At 44.2% G+C, this 9,934-nt stretch overlaps 1 long non-coding RNA gene across 1 annotated transcript; it reads left to right on the top strand.

The window, feature by feature from the left end:
• Positions 1-1,189: 1,189 nt before the first annotated feature.
• LOC134521519 (uncharacterized) lies at positions 1,190-5,309 on the top strand. The gene is made up of 3 exons (XR_010072800.1): positions 1,190-1,572; positions 1,699-4,258; positions 4,708-5,309. It is a non-coding gene; the product is annotated as an uncharacterized LOC134521519 (long non-coding RNA).
• The last annotated feature ends 4,625 nt before the right edge of the window (positions 5,310-9,934 follow it).

The raw sequence follows: 9,934 nt of genomic DNA, 5'->3' as shown, positions 1-9,934 counted from the left end.
TGAGAGGCTTAGTTAGGTTTTTTTTTAGCATTTTTAACAGACATAAAAGGTGGTTGGGTCTTGGACACAGAGCAGAATAGCTTTGTAATGGTTTGTTTTAATATTAGAGTTGAATACACAGTTCCTGATTAAAGGAGTAATAAGAGCTGTAAACCTGTGTGCTGCTAGGCCGAAACATCTGTCTGCTGGGTAATAAGGGTATTTTTGGAGCGAGTGTCCTTGTAACACACTTGTGAAGTTAAGTTGTGGTTATCAAAATACTTGCAGGTTTTTGACAGTATTACGTGTCTGTCTCATTAGCCACATTAGTAAATTAGCTTGGAGAATTAGTGTCTGTAGTATATCATATATAATTTTCAAGTTATGTTTTTTTAAAGATAAAAACTGTTTCGGGAACTTGGTGGAGGCACTGAAGAGATCTCTCTTGCTCTTTTTCTTTCTCCTAAGCTAAAGGAGCTGTCAGTGTTGGAGAGACAGGGCTTGCTTCTTAAAACCTGTCAGTCTTATTCGTACTGAAGTGTCTTAAACGTGTCTTGGTTTTTGACAGCATTAGCGTACCGCATTTCCTACAATAACGGTGATTTCTAAACAAGCAAAAAAATGGCAGTGTGACTCTTACCTCTCTCTCCCTTTAAAAGATTCCAATGCAGTTTCCCTTCCTGTGTTTACCTGTCAGAAACTATTGCTAAAGTTTACAAGTTTCATTTTTTAAATTAACTACAGGACACACATTTAGTGTTCAGTCCCGCTGCGTGTGATTTGTGCCTTTGCCATCGATTATCATTCTCATGTGTTTAGGGTTTTGCTGGCTCAGGGCTGGAATGCTGAGCTGTGAGCACGCCATGTGATATCTGTTCCCAAAATTTGTGTTTATCATTACATAATTACACGAATAAACAAATTTCCTGTGCACTTCAGAAAGAATTTATAAAATTCACAGAGGAAAGCTTAACGTTTTCTTTGTTTTGTTGAAAAGATACAACCACAGAGGCATACCGCACTTCTTGAAAATAAACGCTGGCTTTGCTCCTTTCTGTCTGAAATAAGGAAAAAGGTTTGGTTTTCCCCACCCCACGTCCACAGTCCGGCTCGTGGTGGAGCGGCATAAACACTTGTGCCAGCACGGTGGTGTGGAGGGAACGAGTCCGCCTCCGTCACTGTGCCTCTCCGCAGGCTGGACCATGAAGGGCCCCCTCAGTCCCGCAGCACAGAGAAATCCGTGCTGCAGGAGTACTCAGAAATGTCGTATTTTGAAAGATACGGGGTTTCTTTTTTGGTTCAGAGAATGAACCAGAACCAGCAGAAAACTCACGGAGATTGAACATGAGATACGGGTGCCCAGATACAGCCAGGAAAAGGTTGGTTTTGCTTAGAGCAACTCTAGAATATAAGGGGCGAAACGGAGAAAATGAAACTTTTTGCTTTTCCAGGAGGAAGTGTGAAATCAAGTTCGGTGGTAATCCTAGGGATATGATGAGATTCTCTAATACCATAGGGCCGAGTTCAAACCTGACGCAAATGGAGTAACTCCGGTGAAGCTGAACCTCCTCACCCCACATCGGAGTTTTGCTGGTTAGACCTTACAGATTTTACCTGACTGGAACTTATTTTAGATCTGCACATGCCACCTTGTGGCAAATTAACGTGGTGCATCTGCTCTTTTTCCAGCTCTCTAAACCACTTTTTTTCTTTATTAAGGTTCTGCCCTCTCTTTATATTCCTTGGATTGCTGTGGGGGCAAGACGGGTTTCATCTCCGAAGTTCCTGCTTTGTTGTAACCCCCACCTGTTCAACACGGTGGTATTTTGCACCTGGATGTTAGGCCAACCGTTTCAGCAAGGTGCTCTCAGCGCTTTCCGATTCCAAGCGAGCAGCTGGCTGAAGAATAACCGTATGGGGATAATCCGTAAAGTAAGGTATCGTAAAGAACGTGGAACGTTTACCTTTAACCTTTTACCTTCATGTCTCCATCCAAATTGTTCGTGGTGCTTACCTCTCTTGCACAAGCACTGGATTTAAATGCTGTATGCCTCTTTTTGCTTTCTGACATCTCACTTGCTCGCTGGGGATAGCAGTGTTCCTTTCCAGCGTAAACACAGCCTTTACAGAGATGATTTCGGTGTTCACTACGAGCCTTTCATTTGCATTGTTTATGCAGGCACATCACGCGTTGTACAATATCTGTCTTGTTGGCGATGAGCGTCAGCGTGATGGGAAGGGAACAAAAGACTAGGAGGGATAATCAGCAGATGCAATGAAACAATGCCAATGGCAAGAGAAAATAGCTGGAGAGGCAGCTTCTGGGGTTAGAAGAGTCCTCAGTGGGATGTGGTATATGCAGATTCACTGGAGCCGGTGGATCTTCTAGATACTGAGTATTCTGCTGGAACTCATCCATCTTTTTAACTTTCTGCCTTTTCTTGGAAAAGACGAGTGATGCCTGCTGCCGCAGGTTTTCCAAGACATTTTGCCTGGGTACTGTGTTGGTGACACCTCCCGCTCTTCCCTCCTGACCTGCACACAACAACGTGAGGCTGGAAACCCCTCACTGCGAGCTGGGTTTGGTTTCAGAGCGGGACAAGCACAGCAGATACTCTTCTGCTTCCCGTCATGCCCGTTTCATGTCCTTTCATTTGGTTTTGTGGGGACTTGGTTCCTATTTCTTCTAGAAAGATGTGTTTCTCTGCCATGTAACCAGTCTTTTCCCTGTTCTGTAGAGATTTCTTATTCTCACTGCTTTTTTTTTTTTAATTGACTTTTTTAATGGGATTTTGTATTGAATTTCCTTCTACTTCTCTTTTCAGTTTTTATGTGCTTTACATTTCTTAGCTTCAAGACCTTAAGACTGTACTTTGGCCTTTATAGTTGCGGTAGCCTGGTAAGTCAAGTGAAAAGTTGTTCCAAGTAAATTTGTTGTCACAAAAGGGTAGGTATTTCTGTAGTTTACCTTACCCACATTTTTCATTAAAGGAATTTTTTTAATAATAACTATACCTCAGCATAGAGCTAATAGCTGCCCCCCGTTTTACAACAGCACAGGTAAAGGGAAAGGTCTGAGTGTCCTGGGCTTCGAGTGGCTATACTTTAAAGTGATGATTAAGAAATTTGATAGCCAAAGTCTACAGCTTTGACTATGGTGAATTCTTTCCCAGATCAGGGTAGGGAATACAGGGACATTGAGACCCTCTTCTCCCCTCTCATGCGGTCTGTGTTCTTCCAGAAAGATGTTAAAGAAATAACTTTGCAGTAGCTGAAGGTGTAACCTGCTGCATTTATTTCAATAATCTCTTTTCATCATTTGTCATTACACGCAAAATGTGTGTAACCATTTTACTTTCTAAAACAAATGCTTATGTATTTTTCATGTTATAAAGCCTGTAATGGTTGAAGTTACGTGCAGCTCTATAGCTGCAAATTAATACGAGCCACAATGGAGGAAAATAAATTTTAATAGCATACACAGCAGCTGTAAGTTTGCGGGGAGCTAATTTAAACCATACACTCTTACCAGTCTGCCTCGAGCATTAGTAAGAAATATCTTAAGTGAGATGTAGTTCATTTTGGTCGTAATTCTAGTGGTAATTTTCTTTTATATTTAAAGCTTATCAGTCTATAGCTTTTTCTTTTTACATCACAAGTCTTCAATTGAAGGGGATTTTCAGTGAATTCTGCATTAGGTTGGATTGGTGTTTCTGACCTACAGGTAATAAGTGACAGTGAAAATTCAGAATCATATCTGTACAAAATTTGATCGATTTCTTAAAGTGATCGGCTGCCATGGGCCACTGTGTGCACTGAAGTGGCTAATGTGCTGCCAGTATTATCTGTATCTCAGGTTAGAAACAATTATTGACTAAACAATAGTTTTCTTTCCATCAAAGAAGAACACGTTGGCAGAATGGAGTAGCTGCTTCCTGAAGGAGATGCTGGAAGAAGAGGGATGGAAGCAACTCACCCAAGCGATGAGTTGGATTTTGGGGGGTTTTGGTTTTTTTTTTTTGTTAGGAAAGAAAGAATAAGGACTAAGAAGATGAATTACTTTTTAACATCTGGAATGGCCAAGGAGCAGAGTCAGGCAATGAGTCAATGTGAACCTTTTGGTTGCCCGCCAGAAGATTGCTGTAGGAAGAAGGCAAAACACGTAGATCAGGAAGACTGAGCTGCAGAAGTGAAGTCTTGTGGTTTCTGACCATGAAGGCACTGTGCAAAACCCAAAGGGACCTCAGGAGGGGTCGGACTTCGACAAAGAGAATTGCAGGTATGTATTGGAATAGGAATGTATTGGTACGCCTGCAGCGGGGTGGCCAGAGGGAAGGTGGCGGCTCTTGATAGGTATGGAATTATTATTTCTAGAGAGCTGTATCACAGATTGTCTAAGAAGCAGGGTCCTTCCAGCTACAGCTGCCTGGTGATTTGCATGCATTTAGTTAGGCTTTTCATTAAGTCCCATCCAAGTCCCTGAATAAAGTCGTCCTTAGAAGAGATTGAATGTTTGTGGTGTTTGTGGGGGGGTAGCAAGCCTCGTCCCTCTTCCATTGTTCACTGTGCAGGAACAGGAGTAAAACAGGACATGGTCTAGCTTGGTGCCATCAGTACTGTCATCCTGTCTTAAAGCTTGTCTTGTGTTCAGCTGTGCTGGTTTCCAGGCGGCTGTTTGACAAATAACAGCCAAATGTACGTACCGTCATTCTCCCTTTCTTGACATAGTACTCGTGGAGAAATTCTGTGAGCTCTGTGCCACTCCAAAAGACCCCAAAACCTTTAGGTAAGGAGTCCGTTTGCTTCAGGCTCACAACATCTGCAGGGTGCTGCAGGAGTTTTTGTGGACCGTCAGAGAGCAAAGACTTGGAGCATACATTGTACGAAAACCTCATTAACAAAGCATCGGGTCATGCATGAATGCAGGACATTCAGAAAGGTGTATTTGAAAAACGTCTTCACCATTTGAAGGGAAAATAAGTGCATTTATCAGAAATCAGTATATATTGCAAAAGCGGACTGTTCAGATTTTAAAACAAATTTGTTTTGGCTGTGGTCTTGTCTACCACCGTGTCTACCACCATTTGTGCCAGTAACAACAGATTTGGGAGCTGTCTGTCCGGAGTTTAAATTGACAAGCGTGTGGATTCATGCCGGAACCGCAGGGACACTTGTTTCTTGGGGAAGTAAGCAACACAACGTGATGGACCTGCTCGGTCACAACTGTTTTGCGGGCGGCTTTTCTGATTCCATGGAGCGGAGCTACTTTGTTTTTAATTAAAAATAGGGTGCTTTAAAATTGTAATTGAACTCAAGGAAACTGCATTTGATTCAGGGATATTATGGAAGCAATAAAAAGAGGTTTAAAAAAATCAGCAGTTTTCTGGAGATTATTTGCTCAGCTCTCCTATTAATATTGTTTTGTTTGCCAGACTATGATCAAAAACATTTGGCAGGCAAGACATGGTCAGGAAAGTGAGCCAGAAAAGTTGAGCTGTCATCTAAGTACATACAGAAAAACTGTTCTCTTGGCATGGAAAACAGACTGTTTACAGAAATAATAAACATGCCCTCTAAAATTATGTTCCTTCTCTCTAAAATCATGGAAGGTCACAAGACTTTGACCCTACAGAAGGAGCATAACACTTTATGAGACTTCTGTCAAAGCACATGATAAAAAATAAATACACTGTAATAAAGACGTGTCAGTCTGATGGCTCAAATGTGCCTTCCCAGCGTCCCCTGTCTCCTGGCTTTGGGATGTGGTATGCGCACTGCCACGCAAAGGAAGCCCATCTGGAAGGGATAGCAAATCAATCCGTTTTCTTGACGTATCAGTTGATGTAATTAACTTTTGTTTCATCTCCCGAGCAAACCTTGTAAACAATAAAACGCGTCAAAGTAAAATAGAATTTATTGAAAAGTGTAATTTGCAAAAATCCTTATGGTGATTCAGCTGCTGGATAGAGCCCCAGACGCTGAGTATCCATGAGGAATAAGAGACTGATCTGGCCAAGACTTGGGTTTTTTCCGGAGCCCTGAGGATAGACGAGTGAGCTGTAAGCAGGGGAGAAGGTAGTGGCTGCTACCTCAGCAGCTGTCTGCAGCTGGAGGAGGAGTGTGTCCACCGCCATTGCCAACGTGCCCCGAGGGCGGTGCTCACCTTCTGTTAGCTCCTCAGGGTTTCCAGGTTTGCTCTTTATTTGGGTTCCTCCTTCCTCCCCTCCCCGTAAAGCTGTTTGTTTAAATGCTGCTGTGTAAACTCCAGGCACGGGAGTGAAAAATACCGCTCCTCCTCGCGAGCCCAAGTCAAACAACGCAGCTCTCCAGTATCATTTGAGCATCTTCAGTGGAGACCCTCGACCAGCTGTCCCTGGCGCTCTGTTGCAAAGCGGTGACTGACAGCAAGGTTCTGGTTATACTGGCCATTAACTAAAATAGCTGCAAGTGTTTCCCTGCAAAACTTTGTCTGGGGCAGTCTAGCAGCAGGTAGTATTTACATATGAGAGCTGAGATGAGGGAACAACAAGACCTTTTCAGTTGGTAAATACTACTCTTCAGCTGCCTGCAAGCGGAAGTCTGTTTCTAAACTTAATTGCACCGTGGCATCTCTGACTAGGACCTGCTTATCACTAAGGGCTGTCGCCACTGAGGGGGAGAGAGAGAGCCCAAAAGACAGGATTTGAGTTGTAGGAGGACATTTTCTTGGAGTTACAGGTTGCACCTGAGAATCTCCATTGACTACGTAGGTGTCATGGTTTAACCCCAGCCAGCAACTAGGACCACGTAGCCTCTCGCTCATCCCCCTTCCCTCCGACCCCAGAAGGGTAGGGAGAAGAGGGAGAAAAGGAGGGAACAGGGGGAAAAAAAACCTCATGAGTTTAGGTATAGAGAGTTTAATAGAACAATAATGGAAAAGGAAAATAACAACAATAATAATAATAATGGTAAAAGAATATACAAGGCACAAGTTACTCTCACCACCTGGTGAACTGGTTGCCCAGCCTGACCTGAGCAGAGACTGTGGATTTCTCCCCGCCGGCCAACCCTCATTTACGTACTGAGCATGATGTCTGTGGTACAGAATATTCCACTGGCCATTCTGTTGTTCTGTCTACGCTCCTTCTCAGCTTCTATGGGAAGCTGAAAAAAAGTCCTTGACTAGTATAAACATCGCTTAGCAACAACTAAACCAATATGCAGTATTGATATTCCGTTCATACCATATCTCAAAACACAGCAACCACTAGAATGAAAATTATCTCAGGTGAAACCAGGACAATAGGGAACCAAGGAAAACCAGCATTAATAGGTTAATCTTTGGAAGATCCTTTCTTCCCTCCCCTAGTTACTTGCACAGCTATTTCCTTATATGCTTCCCAGCTGCCTCTGGTATTCCCAGGCTGCCCACTACTTCCACAGACACAGCAGTGGGGCTGTGGACTCGCAGCTGGGGTACGGTGGCAGTAGCTGTAGGTACCTGCGGCAGCGTGGATGGAATTTAGCGTGGGCTGAGAATCCGGGAGAGGAGCGGGGCGAGCGTTACGCCCCCTGAGCTCCATGCTGTCACAAGTTTCTTGGTGTCTAATTGAGCTAGGCAATCAAAACAACAGTCAAGAAGCTGCAACTCCATTTTTGAGGGCAGTGCAGACTCGTAGTCAATGCTGCTGGGCTACCTGTGTCCTGCAACCATTAGCCCTTCCTCTGGCATCCCTCTAGTTCAGGGGAAGCAGAAGTGTTTCCCCACTGCCTTCCTCAGCTGCCGAGGTCGTCTTCTCAGCACAAAGCCAGCTAGATGACCCCTGTTTTGGAACTCCACCAGTAGAGCTTATACATGGGCAAAACATAAAAGCTATTTAAATTTATAAAGCTTGAGCTTTCCAGCTTGCCGAGGGTGAGTGTGCAAGCGTTTGGCTTTGGGTCCATGTCTCCTGTGCCCCACAGAACAGTTTAATCCACACGTGAAAAAACAAAAAAAAAACTATCTTCATTTGCTGGTAGTTTAGAGTCTGTTTAGTTGTAACTCACAACCCCAAAACCTAAGAATTAAGTTTAATAGTTCATAAATTATACAGCACACAGCACATACTGTTGTAATCTGTACTGCACATAATCTATATGAAGTATTAACACCATGTCTAAACAAAATACAAAGTCACTATAGGCAATCTTAAACCTCAGCTGTACGGTTTTGCTGAAGTATTTTGGCTATAGACGTGATTTTTCACCCCTCTACCCTCATATGGTATTAATTCAATTGTTTTATGTGTTATACATGCGTAAGAACTAGAAGGGATTTCCTTAAACAACAAACACTGAGGATAAAAAGGTTGGTGTTTATAAAAACGTCAAACTCAAAGGCTCTTCCATAACTTGTTAGAGGATTGCTATCATTTAAGACTCAAAAGCCAGTCATTCAAGAAGTCCTCCAGAGAGAAAAGCTAATCCTGAGTTTCCCCCCGTGAGTTACTGGCGTGATCCCTCAGCAGAGCATCAGCAGCAGCCATGCTGAAGGAAGACCAGAGAAATCTGGACATGGTTTAAAAGATGCGAAACAGACTGTGGGATGATTGAGTTCTCCAGCACGTAGCTCTTGCTCGCTCCCGTGTTTGGTTTGGGCTTAGAAGCTCGGCATGAAGCAGCTCTGAGCGTGGTGCAGCTGACAGTCATGCAACGGTCCGTTGCGGCAGGGTGTTGAAAAGCTCAGCTCTTCCACAGGCAACATGACAAATGAGAAATCATTAAAAGTCATGGAGTTGTCCTGTGTCTCTGCCGTTTACCGACAGCTCTGAGTAGGTGCTGGAAGGCAATGCCCGGTCACAGGATGAGGTGGGAGAGTTTTCGAAGTCATCAGGCACCATCCCAGCGGTGACTGAGCAGCTTCCTCCCTTGGAATCAAATAAAATATCAGCAATATCTAAATCTACAGAGATATTTAGGAGAACTGAGGTTGACGTAGGAGCTTCAAAATAACAAAAGACTTTGAAAACTAGTGTCCCGATTCAAAACGTGATCTCCCTGGGAATGCCTGTTGTAGAGAGATCTCAGCCTTCTGAGGCGGAAGATCTCGGTAGCAGTTAGGAGGAGCAAAATTACTTGTCACGGTTGATGGGAGGGAGGCGGAACTGGAAAGGCAGTGCTGTGGTAATGCTACCTGGAGCTCCACAGGGGTGAGGTGGTGTGCAGGTCCTATGTAAGAAAGAGGGAGCAGAAGCAGGGTCTGGTGTGGGGTTGAGGAGATGCTCCCGTGGCCTTCACGGCATCCTGCTTGCTGCGGGGCTGAAGCATCAGCTCTCGGCCCCCGCGTACACCGAGGCCTGTGGAGCCAAGCAGGAGGTTCGTTGCTGAGCGGGGCCGTGCGGGCACGTACCTGCTGTTTTGCAAAGGCTGTTGATGATCTGCCAGAGCCAATGTCAGAACTGTTGGATGTGCTGATTCGTTGGTATTGCCAGTTACATAGAACCATAGAACGGTTTGGGTTGGAAGGGACCTTAAAGCCCATCCAGTGCCACTCCCTGCCCTGGGCAGGGACACCTCCCACCAGCCCAGGTTGCTCCAAGCCCCGTCCAGCCTGGCCTTGAACCCCTCCAGGGATGGGGCATTGACCACCTCTCTGGGCAACCTGGGCCAGGGGCTCACCGCCCTCACACCAAAGAATTTTTTCCTGAGATGTCATCTAAATATTCCTTCTTCCAGTTTGAAAACCTTCCAAACTGTGCAAAACCTTCCCAAACCCAATGATTTCATTGCTAAAATCGCAGCCTTTGTGTGTTCATGTTGCCATTCATTGAAATATGTTAAGTAGAGCTTTCCCTTTCTGAACCAAAATCTTGTGATGTTATCGACTTAATAAAAAAAAAAAAAAAAAAGCCTGTTGCTAGAACTTTATTTGGGACGTGAAGGGAATAAGAAGGATCTACAGCTGCTTTTTCTGAGTAAGCCAAGGGCCTAATTC

Source organism: Chroicocephalus ridibundus, chromosome 10 (assembly GCF_963924245.1).
Source record: "Chroicocephalus ridibundus chromosome 10, bChrRid1.1, whole genome shotgun sequence".
Taxonomy (NCBI): domain Eukaryota; kingdom Metazoa; phylum Chordata; class Aves; order Charadriiformes; family Laridae; genus Chroicocephalus; species Chroicocephalus ridibundus.
Note: the sequence above shows the minus strand (reverse complement) of the source record. Positions and strands in the feature narration are given on the sequence as shown.